At 40.0% G+C, this 21,395-nt stretch overlaps 1 long non-coding RNA gene across 1 annotated transcript in view; it reads right to left on the reverse strand.

Annotated features, from left to right (window-relative positions):
- Positions 1-21,395, reverse strand: part of LOC127487604 (uncharacterized) — a 125,529-nt gene that overhangs the window by 1,417 nt on the left and 102,717 nt on the right. The window lies entirely within an intron of this gene.

A 21,395-nucleotide genomic window follows, 5' to 3' on the forward strand; every position in this document is an offset into this window, starting at 1 on the left:
TTCATCATAGCCCCAGGTGGCTTAAGAGACTTGTCTTTTTCTTATTGGCTGAGAAGGGTCAAGCTGCCCCCTTGCCCTTGCATGGCAGCAAAGAGGATGCCATATCCTAGTTGCCTCTCTGCTGGACTGCCCAGGAAGGTTGCACGTGGCCTAGTCTGTCTTCCAGTGCTGTGGGGAGTAACTGGGAGCAACTCGGACTAGACTAAGTTACTGGAATTAAGACTTATTCTATGCATCTGCTCTCCCACAATATGGCGCTGGGAGAGGAGGAAACAGCTTCTACACAGCTGCCTCCAGTTCAACCAATAAACAGCAGGACCTGCTCCTGATTGGAGGAGAGCAGCATACTCGGCGTGTGGGTAGCAGAGTTGGGATTGGTGGAAGAGGACTATAAAGGAGGAGAGAGACAACATGCACCAGGAACATCTATCTGAAGGAACACCTGTGTAGCCCCCGAGAGAGCCGGCCGGCGGTGTGCCGCTCCCCCGCGGAAGTGGGGAAAGTGGCAGGGGGAACCGCCCTTCCATGGAGGTGGAAGGGACGGTAGCCAACCTGGGAAGAACCAGCAGCAAACCCGGGGAGGGCCGAGCAGACAAAAGAACAGCGCAGGGTCCTGTGTCGTTCCTCCACGAAGAGGGGGAGCGACACAGTGCCATGTGGGTTAGAATGTTATACACACCCCAGAGAATACTGGCTAATGCTGATGCTAACATGAATGTAGGTGGATGTGAGCTGTGTCTCTCATGATCCCCATTCCCTCCCCATACATGGTGCTGGCTGGAGGGGCAGACATATTTCCCTGGAAAGGAATGTCTATGGGCATTTGGATTCTTGCTTAATTTAAGGGTTGAGCCCCTTTGGGCTCACTGAGAACTGTTTAATCTCCCTGTGTGTATTTGTACAAAATCAAGCTCTGGGAGCTGTGTACTGACTTCCCCAGACTCAAATGTAGCTCCTCCAGGCAGCAATGCATCCTTGCTCCTCAGGGCCAGCCGTGGACTAGGGCCCAATGGGAGCTGGCATTGGAAGGATTAGGTGACCTCAGAAGACTCCTGTGTCCTTTCCATGGTCTGCTCAGAATTGCCCAGGCCCTGATGGCTCACGCCTACCCCATTTCTTGCTTTCGGAACATGTGTCTCTTCCCTCCTTACTGATTGGGAAGGCCACACTGTGTCTGGCTGGCAACTTCCCCAACAGATCAATTCCAGAAAAACAATAATTTCACCCAACCTACACTGGGGGCCACATGTCTGGCCTACGAGGGAAACAGTGAAACCCTAAATGAGCAAGGAGCCCCAGATGCCTGGGACATTAACTGAACCACACAATGTAGTCCTAAAACCCTTGCGGGAGGCTGAAGATTTATTTATTTTATTTATTTATTTATTTGACAGGTAGAGTTATAGACAGTGAGAGAGAGACAGAGACAGAGACAGAGACAAAGGTCTTCCTTCCATTGGTTCATTCCCCAAATGGCTGCTACAGTCGGTGTTGAGCCCATCCGAAGCCAGGAGCCAGGTGCCTCTTCCTGGTCCCCCATGCAGGTGCAGGGCCCAAGCACTTGGGCCATCCTCCACTGCCCTCCCAGGCCACAACAGAGAGCTGGACTGAAAGAGGAGCAGCCGGGACTAGAATCTGGTGCCCATAGGGGATGTTGGCACCACAGGCAGATTAACCAAGTGAGCCATGGCACCAGTCCCGCAAGGCTGCAGATTTAATAACTTCATGGTTTCATAGTTTGCAGCTTTAAATTGCAAATACTACAGGCTGGCATTTTGGCATAACAGGTTAAGATGCCACTTGGCAATACCAGCATCCCATATAAGTGCCAGTTCAATCCTGACTGCTTCATTTCCAATCCATCTCCTTGGAAAAGTAGTGGAGGACAGTCCAAATATCTGAGCCCCTGCCACCCACATTGGAGCCCTGGATACAGCTCCTGGCTTCTGGCTTTGACCTTTCCCAACCCAGCCATTTTGGCCATTTGGAGACAGAACTAGTGGATGGAGGATCTCTCTCTTTCTCCCTTTTCTTGTACCTTCTGTTACTCTGCCTTTCAGAATGACTAAATAACTTTTAAAATGCAGAAATACTAGGACTAGCCTGTGAATTTCCTTCATACCTCTGATATGCACTGTATTCTAGAGGCTGTATGACATAATTCTGCCTACACACAGTAGGTGTTTTTCTTCTGCGAGCCTGGATTTTGAGCCATGAGTGGTTATTGTAAACATCATTGCTGGTTATTTTGTTGAAGCTTCAAGCTTAAGTTATTGGGATTTTGAAATGCACAAGGAGACACTCACACTGTCAACCACCCAAAAACACACACATACATATACACACATTTGTTCTTAGTAGAAAACTTAAGTGAGATGAACCAGACCTGCATGGATAGTGATTTCACCTTTTTTTGTGCCTGGAAAGAAGGGACTGGAGCACCTGGGAGACTCTCTTCACCATGTGTTTGCCTCCAGTGAATGCATGCACACTTATGCACCAAAACACATGCACATACCTTACCCAAAGGCAGCTGCAGCTCTCTCCAGGCAGCCCTGCCAGTGAGGCATCCTGTGGAATATGTTCTAGACACTAGGATACATCTGACAGGATTCCAAGCCATGAGAAAACTATCCTGTTCTTCTCACAGGTAGACTGTGACCCTGAACTTCTGCAGCATAATCCATTGAGGAGCCATTTCTAAAAACTTCCCGACTACCCACATTAGAGAAAACTAATGGTTTATAGGAATTAAGACCATCTCTTTGTAACCTAGAGCATGGTAAACTTTTGCAAATTATTTTGGTGATTTCCTCAACACCTTTCCTGTACAGGGCTTCTGCTTCCCCAATCCCACAGCTATGTTCAGTAGAGAATGGGTCTGCTCTGAGAGCTGTCTCATGGCCTTCTTACTGTCAGACAATGCCTGCAGCTCCTGTGTTCTGCCTGTATGATGTCCTCAATTCTCCAACACACACAGGCATCTCCAATGAGGGGTGGTGGTGATGGTGGTCATGATGATGGTGTGTGCGTGTGTGTATGTTTTTCACATGAAGCAGTGAAAGCACAAAATACTTCATTTTTTCAAAATTAACTGTGTTCCAGAAATTTGTTGGCAACCCCCATCCTTGACTCATCTAGTTCTTTGGTTTTCACTAATTTTTTCCTTTTATTTTTGCCTTGTTAACTTGAGCATTAAAGAAGTAGCACACACTCTGACATTGAGTAAAAAACTAAGTCACAGTATGTGGTAGTATTCATCCTTTTCTGTTAGTAAGTTTTGAAGAGTGTATGAAGATAGTCATGAATGCACTAAGTGTTCAAATCCTGCTTCAGTTCACGTGGCTGTGTCTATATAACAAACATATGACAGGGAATAAAGTCCCATCTAGTGTCATGAGTGCTAATGTCCCCCTTCCTTCTGGGTGTTGGCCCCAAACCTCCCTTTCCTCTTAAGTTTTTAGGAGGGACATCACATGAGCAGCAATCAGAAACCAGACAGTGGGGACACACTGGCTCTTTCGTTGGTAAATGTCATATATTTTAATACATTAAAAATATATTAAAATATATAAAATATATATTACATAGAATATATTAATCATATGATATATAATATGATTATAATATATTACAATATTATAATATATTATAATACATTATATATTATAATTATTATAATACAATATTATTGCATCATATTGTATAATGTATATTATATAATACATTATATATAATCATTATATATTATATATTATATATATTATAATATATATCTCTTATATTATATAAAATTTATAATATAAATATTATATATATCATATATCATATATTACACATTATATTATATATTATGTATATATTATATAATATATTATACATATATTATACAATATATCATATATAATAATATATATTATATGTATATATCATATATTATATTATATATAATATAAAACATAATGTTATATAATATATAATTATATAATATATACATATATTATATAATATATAACATTATATAGCATACATAATGTATATATTATATAATGCATTATATATTATATATAATATTATAATGTAATAATATATTATATTGTATTATAATTATATAATATATTGTAATATATTATAATATGTTTATAATATATATTATAGTTGTGATAAGCAACTATTTAGGAAACACTAATAAAAGTGATAGATGATAGCCCATAGTAGCTTGCTCTCTCTTACTTTGGCTTCCACATAACTGAATCTTAATTTTAAAAGAAGGTCTGGAATTGTGCCGCCACAGGTTAAGCCCCTGTTTGTGGCAGCAGTATCCTGCACTGGAATGCCTCTTCAGGTTCCGATTGTTCTGCTTCCAATATAGTGTCTTGATAATGTGCCTGGGAAAGCAGTGGAAGATGACCCATATACTTGGCCTCTGCCACCCATGTAGGAGACCAGGATGTAGTTTCTGGCTCCTGGCTTCAGCCTGGCCCACACATGCATGTTTTGGCTATTTGGGCAGTGAACCAGTAGAAGTAAAATCTCTTCACCTCTCTCTCTCTCTTGTTCTGCCTTTCAAATAAATCTGAAAATGTGACAGACTTTCAAAATTTAAGATTGTATCAAAATGAGTTACTAAAATGCATTTTTCTCATGTGAAAAATCAGGAAATATTCTCAGTGAACCAAAAACATGAATGTAGAAATGAAATCAGGTGATTTTACTTTCAATACCTGGTTAAAATATCTTGGCACTTTTAAACACAACAAAAAGCCTTGAGGAAAGTTTTTTTTGACAGGCAGAGTGGACAGTGAGAGAGAGAGACAGAGAAAAAGGTCTTCCTTTTTTCTGTTGGTTCACCCTCCAATGGCTGCTGCGGCCAGTGCACTGCGGCCAGCGCACTGCGCTGATCCGAAGCCAGGAACCAGGTGCCTCTCCTGGTCTCCCATGCGGGTGAAGGGCCCCAGCATTTGGGCCATCCTCCACTGCCCTCCCAGGCCACAGCAGAGAGCTGGACTGGAAGAGGAGCAACTGGGACAGAAGGGCCCTGACCGGGACTAGAACCCAGTGTGCCAGTGCCTCAGGTGGAGGATTAGCCTATTGAGCCATGGCACCAGCCGAGGGTATCTAAGTTCTAACCCAAGAACTTGTTGACATATTATTAACATCACAGGCATGTAAGTGAAATACCCAAAGGCTTTACTTTATAAGTAAGAACCACACACCACCGAAGTAATGTTTATTTTAGACCACTCTACAAAAAAAGTATGTTAAATAGCCATGGTTTGATGTTAAGGGAAAGAAAATGTTGGAGGTCAAGACCTTCAAAGTTAATAGTGCTTATGGAAAAGTTGATATTTATTCAGGCCTACTATAAAAAAGCTGAAAACCAAGACTAAACAAATTCAAGGTGACAAGCCAGTTATTAGGCTACCTATTAGTACAAGTACAAACATAGGAGTCAAATAAAACTGTTACCTGATGAAATAATAAAATAGCATTGACCAATCTTCTCACTGAAAGCATATAAAATGCTGAATTCATGGTTTTCAAATGGCCCTTTCAAAAATATTGGAGTTTTAATCTAGAAGAAATGGACCAGCTAATATAAAGACACAGTCTGCCTCAACTCACATCAGAAAAAATAAATATCCTAAAAGTTTCTATATCAAAGAAATTCAGTTAAAAGTTATGGGGTTTTTTTTTTTTTTTTTTTTTTTTTTTTTTGACAGGCAGAGTGGACAGTGAGAGAGACAGAGAAAAAGGTCTTCCTTTTCCGTTGGTTCATCCCCCAATGGCTGCTGTGGCCGGCCGCAGCTGGTGCACTGCACTGATCTGAAGCCAGGAGCCAGGTGCTTCTCCTGGTCTCCCATGTGGGTGCAGGGCCCAAGCACTTGGGCCATCCTCCACTGCCTTCCAGGGCCACAGCAGAGAGCTGGACTGGAGCAGGGGCAATCAGGGCAGAATCCGGCATCCCGACCAGGATTAGAACCCGGTGTGCTGGCGCCGCAGGTGGAGGATTAGCCTATTGAGTCACGGTGCTGGCCCAGTTAAAAGATGCTTTCACAGCAGTTGCTGCTTGATATGCCTGCAACCAACAGTGGACTGCCTTGGTTCAAGTAATAGCTCCACTTCCAATTCAGACTCTACTGACATGCACACTGGTAGGTAAAAGCCAATGTCTGAAATTTTTGTGTCTATCACTCACATCAAAGATCTGGATTATACTAATGCGGGGAGACCTGGGTTTTGTTTATGTCTCCAAACTGCAGGCTTGCTGAGTTTTAGCTGTTGTGGTCATTTGGTGAATTGAACAGCAAGAGAAGAGACATCTTTCTCTGATTTTCAAATAAATAGATAAAAAATATAAACATAATTTATTTAAAGATAAATTAATTCAGTAACAGTCTCCTAAAAGAGAAAGCACCAGACCCTGATGGGTTTGCTGAGAAATTCTATGTAACATCTAAGAACAAAATGCTGTAATTATTTGTGAACTTTTCTGGAAGATAGAACTTGAAGAAATGCTCCCCTATCCTAACTATACAGAGAGGGTACAGGAAAATAATTTACGGGCCAGTGTCTTTCTTATACATAGATGCACATATTTTAAAATTTTTCATAAAATTCAATAAGGTATTATAAGAGTGATGTTTGATAAATGTATGGAATTAGTTCCAGGTATTTAAGGCAGGTCAAACTGGTGGCAATTTAATTTCCCAAATCAATGGAAAAAAGGAAACACACAATTTTATCAATTTGATGAATACAGAAAATCTTGACAAAGTCTAGGACTGTGAGTGAGGAAACAAATGGATGAAAAATTAAGTAAGAGTCTCCAGCCCAGGATGTCCTCAGGTTGATACAATACACCTACACAGACCTCTCAGCTCACATTATAGATAATGATGGAAAGCTCCAAGTTTTTCCACTAAAATGAGGAATAAAATAAGCGTGTCTTCATAACCAATTTTCAACATGTTACTGAAAGTCCTAGCCAAGGCAGTAAAGAAATAGAAAATGCATACAGTAAGAAGAGACACTCTGTGGAGCAGCAAGGATTGCACAGACACACAGCAGCTCAGGGGACACCACCAGCTACTCCTATGGCTGCAGCTCCTGCAGGCCTCAGCTGGCAGGGAGGCCTCTTCCCAGAGTTGGGAGGATTCTGTAGAAGCCTGTGCTCCACTGGTGATCGTGGCTGGAGAAGAGACTTGTGGTCCCTGCTGACTCTCATTCCAGTGAGGTGAGTTGTCCAGGGACAGAGTGTCTACTTAACTTTCTGAATGGAGGGCACATTGCTCCTTCCCCCACCAGGGGGGAAAGTGCCGCCTTCTCGTAGTAATGGGAATGGAGGCTGCCACAGCTAGTGCATGTCTGGGGTTTTTATCACAGGGAGAAATCTACGATCTCCACTGACTTTGAGTCCAGGAAGAGGAGCTGGAGGGGGCAGGACATCCATTTCACTCAGGGAATGGAGAGCATGTTGCCTTCCAGCCCTATCCCAAGGTCAGGGAGAGAGTAGTTCTCTGGATAGAGTGGCACAGAGGGCAGAGAGTGGATACCCTATAGTCAGACTGCAGGAACCCTGCATCCTGTGACTGGGAATGGAGGGCTTACGCTATAAGCCAGGAGGACTCCATGTTCAGGCTACACAGTGGACAGATTTTTTGTGCAGTGCAGTTTGTGTACTTGAGTGAGTTGGGGGCAGGGTGCAGGCACAGAGAAGGGTGGAGGCAGTGACCACAACAAGGGAGATCATCCACTCTCTTCTGCTGAATACAGAGGAGAGCTACCACACATATTTTGGGTGTTACCCTGGACTTTGACTTCACACACAAATGCTAACCAGAGCTTCCAGGTCCCACTCAGCACACACCTCTAGATATCCACTGCATAGCTGGTGCTGTGGCTCAAGAGGCTAATCCTCCACCTGTGGCACCGGCACACCAGGTTCTAGTCCAGGTTTGGGCACTGGATTCTGTCCCAGTTGCTCCTCTTCCAGTCCAGCTCTCTGCTGTGGTCCAGGAGTGCAGTGGAGGATGGCCCAAGTGCTTGGGCCATGCACCCACATGGGAGACCAGGAGAAGCACCTGGCTCCTGGCTTTGGATCAGCACGGTGTGCTGGCCACAGTGCACCAGCTGCAACAGCCAATGGGGGGTGAACCAACGGCAAAGGAAGACCTTTCTCTATGTCTCTCTCACTGTCCACTCAGCCTGTCAAAAAAAAAAATAGATATCCACTGCAGATGCAGGCATCTCCCTATTCCTAGGGGCACATTCCCAATAACAAAGACTTTGAAGGAGATATCCACAAGTGCTTCTCTAGATGTGTAAAAATCATAAAAGATGAGAAATATTAACAAGAAAGACAATATGAAACACCAAAGAGAAGACAATAATACTTCAGTATTGGACTGTGAAGGTGAGGATCTTGACAAAATTCCTAAAAAGGCATTCAAAAGATTTATTGTAGGATTACTCAAAAATATACAGAAACAGAGCCGGCGCCGTGGCTCAATAGGCTAATCCTCCACCTTGCGGCGCCGGCACACCGGGTTCTAGACCCGGCTGGGGCGCCGGATTCTGTCCCAGTTGCCCCTCTTCCAGGCCAGCTCTCTGCTATGGCCAGGGAGTGCAGTGGAGGATGGCCCAGGTGCTTGGGCCCTGCACCCCATGGGAGACCAGGAAAAGCACCTGGATCCTGGCTCCTGCCATCGGATCAGCGCGGTGCGCCAGCTGCAGCGGCGGCCATTGGAGGGTGAACCAACGGCAAAGGAAGACCTTTCTCTCTCTGTCTCTCTCTCTCACTGTCCACTCTGCCTGTCAAAAATAAATATATATATATATATATATACAGAAACAATTACATGAGTTAAAGAAATTGATGCATGCCTCAGATGAGAAATTCATCCAATAAAAAGACATATTAAAGAACAACCAAATTGAAATATTAAGAAATGAAGAATTCAATATGTCCAATAAAAATGCAGTGGAAAGCATGAAAACCATTCTCAATGTCGCCAAAGAAAGAATATCCAAGGAGAGAGACAAAGGTTTTGAAATATCACAGGTGGGCACTGCTGCTCAGTGGGTTAATGCCCTGGCTTGAAGTGCCAGCATCCCCTATGAGTGCTGGTTCAAGTCTCAACTGCTCCACTTCCAATCCAGCTCTCTGCTATGGCCTGGCATAGCAGTAGAAGATGACTCAAGTCCTTGGGTCTCTACACCCACATTGGAGACCCAGAAGAAGCTCCTGGCTTCTGGCTTCAGATCAGCGCAGTTCCGCCCATTGCATCCAATTGGGGAGTGAACCATCAGATGGAAGACCTCTCTCTCTCTCTCTCTCTCTCTCACTCTCTCTCTGCCTCTCCTCTCTCTGTGTAACTTTGACGTTCAAATAAATAAATAAATCTTTAAAAAAAATCACAGTCTGACAAAAAAAATTCAGAAAAATGAAAGCAGTGTTTAGTCTATGAGACACCATCAAAGACAAATTACACATGTCTTAGACATTCCCGAAGGAATGGAAAAACAGAGTAACATAGAAAACTTACTCAGTGAAATAATAGAAGAAAATTTCTGAAATCTGGACAAAGATATGGACATCCAAGTACAGGAAGCACATAGAATCCCAGATAGACATGATCGGAGAAGGTCTTCATCACCATATAGAATATTCAAACTTTCAAATGTAAAACACAAGGAAAAGATGCTAAAAAGTACAAGACAGAAATGCCAGATTATCTTTAAAAGAGCTCTAGATTGACAGCATATTTCTCATCAAAAACTCTACGGAAGAGGATAGAACAGAGAGACATAGTCCAAGTCCTTAAAGAAAAACAAAACTGTCATGCTAGAATACTGTATCCAGCTCAGCTCTAATTTATAAATGAAAGTTAATAAAGACTTTCCAAAACAAACAATCTTGAAAAAAAAAAAAAAAAACTTGTCCCCTTAAAAGTGGTACTTAAGGATGTACTAAACATGGAAACAGAGAAATATAACCAGCATTATGAAAGAATGTGAGGCCAAAAACCTAGTATTAGGTTTAGTATTAGGTTTATTACTACAACATAATAGTACAAAACAACCAATAGAATATTTGTGGGAAAAAAACTCCAAAGTAGTAGTACAAAGTAATAGTACAAAACAACCAATAGAATATTTGTGGGGAAAAAAAGGCAAGAACAAGTCATCACTCACCAATAACAATTTTGAATGTAAGTGGAATAAACTCTTCAAATAAAAGACTGGCTGAATGGATTAAAAATAAAGACCAATATATATGCTGCATACAAGAAACTCTGCACACCAACAAGGCTACACACAGATTGAAAGTGATAGAATGGAGAAGATTATTCTATGCTAATGGAAATAAAAAAATGAGCAGGAATGCCTATCCTAATATCAGACAAAATAGACTTTTTTTCAAGATTAAGTTTTATTTCACATTGATAGAAACTGTGGCAAACATTTACATTTTCCCACATTACAGCACAACATTGCAACAGAATATTTCTTGCCATAAAAAAGATCTTGCTGACTTATATAACTGAAACAATAGATTTTGTTCTTCAAGGCAAAGCATAATGACTCAGTAAACAATCGTTTAATTTTTAAATCCGGCCTAAATATATGGCTTCATTATTAACATCTGTAGTCCAGTACTAAATTATTTTCATTACCAATTAGGACCCATTTATAAAGATACATTCTTAACACTGTTTGGTCTGTTGGAATACAGCAGAAAAATTAACACACTTCAGAAATATTAGGCATCCATTTTTGCTACGTATTAAACTGTGGTAACTAGAGCACAGTACATGGTTTATTATCCATAAACTTGTTTTCAAACATTGTTCCAGTAATCTGGGAATTCTAACTACTTAAAATCAAATGATCACTATTTTTATCTCAGAACAGAAAACTAATCTTTAAAACTCATTTAACTAAATGAAAATGTAAGTTCACTGGCATGAAAAACATTTTTTTTTATTTGACAGGTAGAGTTATAGACAGTGAGAGAGAGAGGCAGAGAGAAAGGTCTTCCTTCCATTGGTTCACTCCCCAAATGGCCACTACAGTCAGTGCTGTGCTGATCCAAAACCAGGATCCAGGAGCCTCCTCCAGGTCTCCCAGGTGGGTGCAGGGTCCCAAGGACTTGGGCCATCTTCTTACTGCTATCGCAGGCCACAGCAGAGAGCTGGATTGGAAGCGGTGCAGCCTGGTCTCAAACCTGCATCCATATGGGATGTTGGTGCCTCAGGCCAGGGTGTCAACCTGCTGCACCACAGTGCCGGCCCCCAGAAATTAGTTTTTAAGATTGGTCTTAATTATTTCAGAACATACTAGAATACGATCTAATTATTCTTTTAATTATATACAGAAAAATAAAAACACAGAATGATTTGTTACCTGGATTGAAGATTCTAATCACTGAACAGGTCTAAGTTTAGATTAATGTACAGTTACTTGAAATATTATACAGAAAGTTTTAAGTAATAGTTGTTTTCTCTTAAAGTGCAAATAGATTTTCATTACCATATGTCTATGATTCAGAATGTCAAATACAGCATTACTGACACAGATTCTATGGCAGGAAAGCAGTATTTGGTCTGCTAGGAATGCCAATCAGGAAAAAACTTTTTTTCTTGATATCCAGGGAAAAGTCTGGTCCCCAAAATAAAAAAAGCCATTACTTGAAGTGAGGGGATCATATTTTACAAATACACATGTAGAAACTGATATATCACAAATTTCCTATGAGGAGACATTATTTAGTCAGTGTCATAAGTAATTGTGAAACACTTTAACACTGCAAACAGAGGTTTCAAGGCTGAACACAGGAAAAGGATTATACTGTACAACAATGATACTGGTGTAATTCTACACAGTCCTTTTTTTTTTTTGACAGGCAGAGTGGACAGTGAGAGAGAGAGACAGAGAGAAAGGTCTTCCTTTGCCGTTGGTTCACCCTCCAATGGCCGGTGCACCACGCTGATCTGATGGCAGGAGCCAGGTGCTTCTACTGGTCTCCCATGGGTTGCAGGGCCCAAGCACTTGGGCCATCCTCCACTGAACTCCCTGACCACAGCAGAGAGCTGGCCTGGAAGAGGGGCAACCAGGACAGAATCCAGCGCCCCGACTGGGACTAGAACCTGGTGTGCCGGCGCCACAGGCAGAGGATTAGCCTAGTGAGCCATGGCGCCAGCTTCTACACAGTCCTCTTAATGACTCAATCAATTGGAGGTAGGATTTTATCAATGAATTCCCTGACATCCATCATTTCCTGTTGACAGGAACTGCGCCTCATGCCTTCATAGGCCTTAAAGGTTACACTGGTCAGATTTAGCAATGTGTTTAGTTTTTCCATAATAAGAAAACCAAACATCAGTGGACCTAAGGGTTGCAATCTCCATGGCACTGGAGAATAGAAACATCTCTGTTAGCACCACTGATAGGACCCTGTGGAAATAAAGCCTGAATGTGATACATCACATTAACCTAAGGAATAAAACTATGATTATTTCAATACATGCAAACAAAGCATTTGATAAAATATAGCATCTTATCATTATAAAAATATTAAGCAAATTGGATATACAGGAACATTCATTCCTCATCACAATCAAGGAACTATATGACAAACCTACAGCCAGCATTGTACTGACTGAGGAAAAGTTGGAAGCATTTCCACTGGGGTCCGGAACCAGACAAAGATGTCCACTTTCAGAAGTGGTATTCAATACAGTCCTGGAAGTTTTAACCAGAGCCATTAGGAAAAAAATAAATCAAAGATACAATTTGTAAAGGAGGAAATCTAATTATCCCTGTTTGCAGATGTCATGATGATCTCATATATAAAGGAACCAAAAGACTCCACTGAAGAATATTGGAACTCATTAGAGAGCTTTGTAAAGTTGAACAGTATAAAAGCAACACAAAAAATCAGTAGCCTTCTTATACCTAGACAATTCCATGGCTGAGAAACAATTTGTAAGTTCAGTACAACTCATAATAACTACAAAAAATGCAAATACCTTGGAATAAATTTAATCAAAGATTTGAAAGATCTCTACAACCAAAATTACAAAACATTAAAATAAATGAAGAAGGCACAAAAATATATTAAAAACATCCATGTTTGTGAATTGGAAGAATTAAGATACTCAAAATGTCCATATTACCCAAAACAATTTACAGATTTCAATGCAATCCCAATCAAAATACCAATAATATTCTCAGATCTAGAAAAAATGATGCTAAAATTCACATGGAAACACAAAACACCTGGAACAGCTAATGTAATCTTAAACAAAAAAAAAAAAAAAGCCAGAGGCATCACAATAGCAGATTGAGACATACTACTGGGCAGTTACAATCAAATAACTTGGTGCTGGCAAAAAAAAAAAAAAAAAAAAGACATGCAGTCCAATGGAACAAAATAGAAGCCCCAGAAATTAACACATGCATTTACACCAAACTTTGACAAAGGAGCTAAATCTTTGACAAAGGAGCTAAAATCAATCCCTGGAGAAAGGACAGTCTCTTCAACAAATGGTGCTGGGAAAATTGGATCTCCACACACAGAAGTATAAGACACTTACCTTACACATTACACAAAAGTCAACTCAAAGTGGATCAAAGATCTACATCTATGACCTGATACCATAAAATTACTAGAGGAAAACAATGTGGAAATTCTGCATGACATTAACACAGGCAAAGAACTCTTGGAAAAGACCCCGTAAGCACAGGCAATCAAAGCTCACATAGACAAATGGGATTACTAAGCTAAGAAACCTTTGCATTATAAAATAAAAACTTAACACAGTGAAGAAGCAACCGACAGAATGAGAGAAAATATTTGTGAACTATGAAATTGATAATTAATTTTCAGAATCTATAAAGAGCTCAAAGTCTCAACAACAACAAAACAAAGTTAAGAAATGGGTAAAGGACATGAACAGGCATTTTTTTCAAGGATGAAATATAACAGACAAACGAAAAAATGCTCAGGATCAGTAGCCATCAGAAAAATTTAAATAGAAACCACATTAGGTTTTTCCTCACCCAGTTACAATGGCAATCATCCAAAAATCAGAAAAGTAATAAATGCTGATGAGGGCACAGGAACAATGGTACCTTAATACACTGTTGGTGGTAATGTAAACTAGCACAATCATTATTGAAGACAATAGGGAGATTACCCAGAAATCTGAAAATGGATCACATGACCCAGTCATGAATCTCCTGGGAACTTACCCAAATGAAATGAAATCATCATATGAATGAACCTTATGTTCATTGCAGATCAATTCACAAATAGCTAACACATGGAATCCACCCAGATGTCCATCAATTGATGACTCAATGAAGAAAACGTGTGGGCCAGAGCTGTGCTGGAGCAGGTTAAACTGGCATCTGCAGTGCTGGCATCCCATATGAGCACCCATTCAAGTCCTTGATGCTCCACTTCTGATTCAGCTCCTTGCTAATGCACATGGGGAAATAGTGGAAAATGTCCTGTGTTCTTGTGCTCCAGAACCCATGTGGGAGAGTTGTAAGAAACTTCTGTTTCCATTCTGGCCCAGCCTTGGCTGCTGTGGCCATTGGAGGAGTGAACCAACAGAAGGAAGATCTCTCTCTCTCTCTCTCTCTCTCTCTCCCTTTATAATTTTGCCTTTCAAATAAATAAATAAATCTTCAAAAAGGATTTTTAGTACATTTACATGACTGCATACTACTAAGCCTTAAAATTAATGAAATCCTGTTTTTTGCAAAGAAATGGATGCAACTAAAAACATTATGCTTAGTGAAATCAGCCAGTATCCCAAAAACAAATATATGTTTTCTCTAATATGTTGTAGTTATTATAAAGCATGAAAGATGTATAGGAATGAAATGGACATCTTATGATTTGATGTTTTTAGCCCTTGTTTATACTTCTGTGAAACTATGATCTTTCTACCTTATTATTGTTAGTGGTGCATTAAATCTGTGAATATACAATGGATTGAAATTGTCCTTTTTGCAAAGATTAAAGAAAAAAGAAGGGAAGGAGGAGCTTTGGTTGATGGAGAGAAGGAAAGGAATGAAGTATGGTTATCTCACTAGAATTGTACCTCAGAAATATATTAAATCTGTTCTTTTTATATTAATGAAAATTAAAAAGAATTAAAAAAATATTTTGAAATAATGAAGGGAAATTTTTAAAATTATATTGAATATATAGAAAAATACAGAAGAATAAGAACTCAAATTAGTCTTTCCATCATGTTTGTAAAGTGCAGAATTTTCTTGTAAACTTCTGTGGTTAGGATTAAAATCTAGTGATTATATACTATGGCGTATGCTTTGTGAGTCCCAGAAAGAAGACTTTCAACTTATTTAGACATTTTTGTGTCATCTAGTGACAGAAAATAATAAAGCTAAAGGTCTTTATTCACTCACCCGTGTGTCAGTATCTATCCATTAATCACTACCTAAACTTCCAGTAAGTCAAAATGTTTTCAGAGTAGATAAAGAAGAGCTGTATACTTCTTTAAATTTATATTTCTCCACCATTTGTGGAAAACAAATGATAAATGACTGTGGCTGCACTTAGAGGGATAGAGCAAAATTCCAGCTCTGTAAGCCTCTCAACACCATGCTCAAATGCATTATGCACAGTTTCTCTTCAGAGAAGAAAAGAAAAGCATTTGTGACCTTCACATGCTACTTAAACTCCCTGGGCCTAGTTTCTTTTGCAAAACATAAAAAAGTTATAGTTTCTGCCTTACAGTGTTATTGGTATACCTGCCAAGTCCAAAAATTATTAGCCATTAATTTTATTACCATAATTCAAATTCATAATTTATGCAATTATAGTCATTCCTCATAATCATAGAGTGGCTTTGAGGAATAAAAATTAAAGTATTCTCAGATATGCAAACTATTACTGTATTAGCTAGGGTTCCCCAGAGAAACAGCCAATAGGATGTATCAATATATATGTATAGATTTTGCAGAGATTTATTGATGAAATTTGCTCAAGTGATTATTGTGGCAAAATATGTTGAATGAAATCTGAGAACCAGGATATAATTCCCAGTTCCAGGTGAAGGCCTGAGGCCCTGGGTGAAAGCCCCTGTTGAATGAGATTACCAAAGCCCAAGGACCAGGAGCTCAGGTGTCAGTGGATAGAAGAGGGATGTCTCAGCACAAGAATAATGAGATAGAGTTTAATAAAAGGGGAGTTACGGTAGCCGCAGAAAAAAGAACCAGGAAAAAATTGCACGGGAATCGAGAATCGGAGGACCTACTGGGAGAACAAGGTCGCCCACCGCGCGGAAGCCAAGTTGCGGGACGGAGCCGCAGAAGCCCCAGTGCTCCAAGGGGAGTGCATGCCACACAGACAACAGCGGGGAGACTTGGGACGCTCCACACATCGGCGCTGGAAGGGGAGGTGAGCTCAATAACCCGAGACATTGGTGGGGAAACGGGGGTCAGAATCTAGAGGGGGGCCGGAAAGTGCAGCAAACTCACTACCGGAAAGAAGGAAAAAAAAAAAGCTTCGGGGTTTCTCTTCCCCCTAACCTTGCAAAGGTTACAAGGCTGCAAGACTAGAATTCCCAAGAGACAAAGAGCAGGCCTGCGCTCTGGATTTACATATCAATGGGGGAGAGCTAAGGAACTGAGTCACTACAATTCAGTAGCCTAGGCAACCCAGTGGGAGTCCAGAGGAGCCAAAGACTGGAAGCTAAATACCATCAATTCTGCATAGCCATGCCCTGCGGTGTTACTTACCCCCTGAATAAATAAAATAAATAAATAAATAAAAAGAGAGAGATTTACCACGCATAACCTGAGGGTGTCACCTTTGCACACCCTTAACCTGGAAGAACCAGGCAGAGCTCTCAGGCCGCACCCATCTCAAGCCTCCAAGGCTCCTCCAACAGCAGGCAGTCCACTTAACACGGACACAGTATAAATAAAAAAAAAAAAGAAAAAAAGAAAAAAAAAACGCACAGTGACGCAAGAAGAATTAACTATGCCGAGTAACAAACACAGAAATAGAGGGAGCAAGATCAACGATGACACTATGATGCCTCCAAATAAGCAAAACACCCCAAGCCAAGAGTATGAAGATGATGAGATAGAAGAAATGCAAGATACGGATTTCAAAAAATTTATGATAAGAACATTTAGAAGTTTTCAAAAGCAAATCCTTGAACTACAGAAATCCTTAATGGACAAGATTGAAAATCTCTCTCGTGAAAACGAAATTTTAAGGAAGAGTCAAAATGAAACTCAGAAACTAGTAGAACAGGAAAGTGTTATAGTGAAGAGAAATCAAAATGAAATGAAGAGCTCAATAGATCAAATGACAAACACATTAGAAAGCCTTAAAAACAGAATGGGTGAAGCAGAAGAGAGAATATCGGACTTAGAAGATAGAGCACAGGAAAACATACAGTCAAACCAAAGAAAAGAAGAGGAAATTAGAAACCTAAAAAATATTGTTGGGAATCTACAGGATACTATCAAAAAAACCAACATTCGAGTTCTAGGAGTTCCTGAAGGCATGGAGAGAGAGAAAGGATTGGAAGGCCTTTTTAGTGAGATACTAGCAGAGAACTTTCCAGGTTTGGAGAAGGACAGAGATATCCTAGTACAGGAAGCTCATAGAACCCCCAATAAACATGACCAAAAGAGATCCTCACCACGACACGTGGTAATTAAACTCTCCACAGTGAAACATAAAGAAAAGATCCTAAAATGTGCAAGAGAGAAACGTCAGATTACTCTCAGAGGATCTCCAATCAGACTCACAGCTGACTTCTCATCAGAAACCCTACAAGCTAGGAGGGAATGGCGAGACATAGCACAGGTGCTAAGAGAGAAAAATTGCCAGCCCAGAATATTATATCCTGCCAAGCTCTCATTTGTGAATGAAGGTGAAATAAAGACCTTTCATAGCAAACAGAAATTGAAAGACTTTGTGGCCACTCGTCCGGCCCTGCAAAAGATACTTAAAGATGTGCTACACTCAGAAACACAGAAACACGGCCATCAATATGAAAGAAGGGAAAGGAAGAACACCTACCAGTAAAAGAGCATGGGAAGCTCAAAGCATATACTAGAAAATATTTCCGGGAAAATGGCAGGGCAAAGTCACTACGTATCAATAGTCACATTGAACATTAATGGTCTGAATTCTTCAGTTAAAAGACACCGTTTAGCTGACTGGCTCACAGAACACAACCCAACTATTTGTTGCCTACAAGAAACACATCTCTCTAATAAAGAGGCATGCAGACTGAAAGTGAAAGGTTGGAAAAAGATATTCCATGCCAACAGAAACCAAAAAAAAGCAGGTGTAGCCATATTAATATCAGACAAAATAAACTTTAATACAAAAACTGTTAAGAGAGACAAAGAGGGACACTATATAATGATTAAGGGTTCAATTCAACAGGAAGATGTAACTATTATAAATGTATATGCACCTAATTACAGGGCACCGGTCTATTTAAAAGATATGTTAAGGGACTTAAAGGGAGATTTAGATTCCAATACAATAGTACTGGGGGACTTCAATACTCCACTCTCAGAAATAGACAGATCATCCGGACAGAAGATCAACAAGGAAACAGCAGATTTAAATGACACTATAGCCCAAATGGATCTAACAGATATATACAGAACTTTCAACCCTACATCTACAGACTTCACATTCTTCTCAGCAGCGCATGGAACCTTCTCTAGGATTGACCACATACTAGGCCATAAAGCAAGTCTCAGCAAATTTAAAAGAATTAGAATCATACCATGCAGCTTCTCAGACCATAGCGGGATGAAGCTGGAAATTAGCAACTCAGGAAACCCCAGAAAGTATGCAAACACATGGAGACTGAACAACATGCTCCTGAATGAACGCTGGGTCATTCAAGAAATCAAAAGAGAAATCAAAAACTTTCTGGAAGTAAATGAAGACAACAACACAACATATCAAAACTTATGGGATACAGCAAAAGCAGTATTGAGAGGCAAATTTATAGCAATAGGTGCCTATACCAAGAAATTGGAAAGGTACCAAATAAATGAGCTTTCAGCGCACCTCAAGGACCTAGAAAAACTGCAGCAAACCAAACCCAAATCTAGTAGGAGAAGAGAAATAATTAAAACCAGAGAAGAAATTAATAGGATTGAATCCAAAAAAACATTACAAAAAATCAGCCAAGCGAGAAGCTGGTTTTTTGAAAAAATAAACAAAATTGACACCCCATTGGCCCAACTAACTAAAAAAAGAAGAGAAAAGACCCAAATCAATAAAATCAGAGATGAAAAAGGAAACGTAACAACAGACACCACAGAAATAAAAAGAATCATCAGAAATTACTACAAGGACCTGTACGCCAGCAAACACGAAAACCTATCAGAAATGGATAGATTCCTGGACACATGCAACCTACCTAAATTGAACCAGGAAGACATCGAAAACCTAAATAGACCCATAACTGAAACAGAAATTGAAACAGTAATAAAGGCCCTCCCAACAAAGAAAAGCCCAGGACCAGATGGATTCACCGCTGAATTCTACCAGACATTTAAAGAAGAACTAATCCCATTTCTTCTCAAACTATTCAGAACAATCGAAAAAGAGGGAATCCTCCCAAATTCTTTCTATGAAGCCAGCATCACCTTAATCCCTAAGCCAGAGAAAGATGCAGCACTGAAAGAAAATTACAGACCAATATCCCTGATGAACATAGACGCAAAAATCCTCAATAAAATTCTGGCCAATAGAATACAACAACACATCAGGAAAATCATCCACCCAGACCAAGTGGGATTCATCCCTGGTATGCAGGGATGGTTCAACATTCGCAAATCAATCAATGTGATTCACCACATTAACAGACTGCAGAAGAAAAACCATATGATTATCTCAATTGATGCAGAGAAAGCATTTGATAAAATTCAACACCCTTTCATGATGAAAACTCTAAGCAAATTGGGTATAGAAGGAACATTCCTCAATATAATCAAAGCAATTTATAAAAAACCCACAGCCAGCATCCTATTGAATGGGGAAAAGTTGGAAGCATTTCCACTGAAATCTGGCACCAGGCAGGGATGCCCACTCTCACCACTGCTATTTAACATAGTTCTGGAAGTTTTAGCCAGAGCCATCAGACAAGAAAAAGAAATCAAAGGAATACAAATCAAGAAGGAAGAAGTCAAACTATCCCTCTTTGCAGACGATATGATTCTGTACTTAGAGGATCCAAAGAACTCTACTAAGAGACTATTGGAACTCATAGAGGAGTTTGGCAAAGTGGCAGGATATAAAATCAATGCACAAAAATCAACAGCCTTTGTATACACAAGCAATGCCATGACTGAGACAGAGCTGCTAAGGTCAATCCCATTCACAATAGCTACAAAAACAATCAAATACCTTGGAATAAACTTAACCAAGGACGTTAAAGATCTCTACGATGAAAATTACAAAACCTTAAAGAAAGAAATAGAAGAGGATACCAAAAAATGGAAAAATCTTCCATGCTCATGGATTGGAAGAATCAACATCATCAAAATGTCCATTCTCCCAAAAGCAATTTATAGATTCAATGCAATCCCAATCAAGATACCAAAGACATTCTTCGCAGATCTAGAAAAAATGATGCTGAAATTCATATGGAGGCACAAGAGACCTCGAATAGCTAAAGCAATCTTGTACAACAAAAACAAAGCCGGAGGTATCACAATACCAGACTTCAGGACATACTACAGGGCAGTTGTAATCAAAACAGCATGGTACTGGTACAGAAACAGATGGATAGACCAATGGAACAGAATTGAAACACCAGAAATCAACCCAAACATCTACAGCCAACTTATATTTGATCAAGGATCTAAAACCAATCCCTGGAGTAAGGACAGTCTATTCAATAAATGGTGCTGGGAAAACTGGATTTCCACGTGCAGAATCATGAAGCAAGACCCCTACCTTACACCTTACACAAAAATCCACTCAACGTGGATTAAAGACCTAAATCTTCGTCCTGACACCATTAAGTTATTAGAGAACATTGGAGAAACCCTTCAAGATATTGGCACAGGCAAAGAATTTCTGGAAAAGACCCGGGAGGCACAGACAGTCAAAGCCAAAATCAACTATTGGGATTGCATCAAATTGAGAAGTTTCTGTACTGCAAAAGAAACAGTCAGGAGAGTGAAGAGACAACCGACAGAATGGGAAAAAATATTTGCAAACTATGCAACAGATAAAGGGTTAATAACCAGAATCTACAAAGAGATCAAGAAACTCCACAAAAACAAAACCAACAACCCACTTAAGAGATGGGCCAAGGACTTCAATAGACATTTTTCAAAAGAGGAAATCCAAATGG

Source organism: Oryctolagus cuniculus, chromosome 1, assembly GCF_964237555.1.
Source record: "Oryctolagus cuniculus chromosome 1, mOryCun1.1, whole genome shotgun sequence".
In the NCBI taxonomy this organism is placed as follows: Eukaryota; Metazoa; Chordata; class Mammalia; order Lagomorpha; family Leporidae; genus Oryctolagus; species Oryctolagus cuniculus.